Raw genomic sequence first — 817 nt, forward strand, 5'->3', positions numbered from 1 at the left:
TTCCTCCCTCTCTCTCTCCCTCCCTCCCTCTGACTGTCGATTTAAGGTGAGAGGGGGAAGATTTAAAAGGGACCTGAGGGGGTAACTTTTTCACACAGAGGGTGGTGCGTGTGTGGAACGAGCTGCCAGAGGAAGTGGGGGGGGACTGGGTACAGTTACAACATTTAAAAGGCACCTGGATGGGGACGTGGATAGGAAGAGTTTAGGGGGATATGGGGCCAAATGCTGGGAAACGGGACTAGATTAATTTAGGATATCTGGGTCAGCACGGACGGGTTGGGCCGAAGGGCCTGTTTCTGTGCTGTACAGCTCAATGACTCTCTCTCTCTCTCGATTTCTCACTCTCTCCATCTGTTGATCTCTGTCTCTCTCTCTCTTCCCACCCTCCTCCTTTCTCCCTCTCTCTGCCCCCTTCGTTCCCCCCCACTCTTTTTCTCTCTCTCTCTCTCTCTCTCTCTGTTCACAAGGGACCCGGGGGGGGGAAGAGTCGGTCAGTTTACCCAGTGGGTAGGGTCCACGTCTGAGGACAGGATGATCGCGGTCTGTTCTCCCAGTGAGAGAGCCCAGTCCTCCCTGAGGGGCTCTGTGGGCGTGGGGTTGGTTGGGGGGTGGGGGGGAGGTGTGGAGATGGTGGTCAGTCTGTTTAACACACCCCCACCCCACCCCCTCTCTCTCTCCCTCCAGGGGACACGGTGGGGACCGGGGGCAGCTCGAAAACAGCGTTGATCTGTGCCGATCTCTCCAGGACGTCCTTCGAGGTGGATGGTGGCGAGATCAGGTGAGGAGCCCGAGAGGATAACTGACCCCCCACCCCCCC

General features: G+C 57.8%; 1 protein-coding gene across 1 annotated transcript in view; it reads left to right on the forward strand.

The window, feature by feature from the left end:
• The first annotated feature begins 667 nt into the window (after positions 1-667).
• The window catches only part of aaas (achalasia, adrenocortical insufficiency, alacrimia), a 2120-nt gene continuing 1970 nt past the window's right edge, over positions 668-817 (forward strand). The window contains exon 1 of the mRNA XM_048621153.1: positions 668-778. The gene's annotated coding sequence lies outside the window, so the exon portion shown is untranslated. The remainder of the gene's footprint in view (positions 779-817) is intronic.

This window comes from Rhincodon typus, unplaced genomic scaffold (assembly GCF_021869965.1).
Source record: "Rhincodon typus isolate 14 unplaced genomic scaffold, sRhiTyp1.1 hic_rhity00000069, whole genome shotgun sequence".
NCBI lineage: Eukaryota > Metazoa > Chordata > Chondrichthyes > Orectolobiformes > Rhincodontidae > Rhincodon > Rhincodon typus.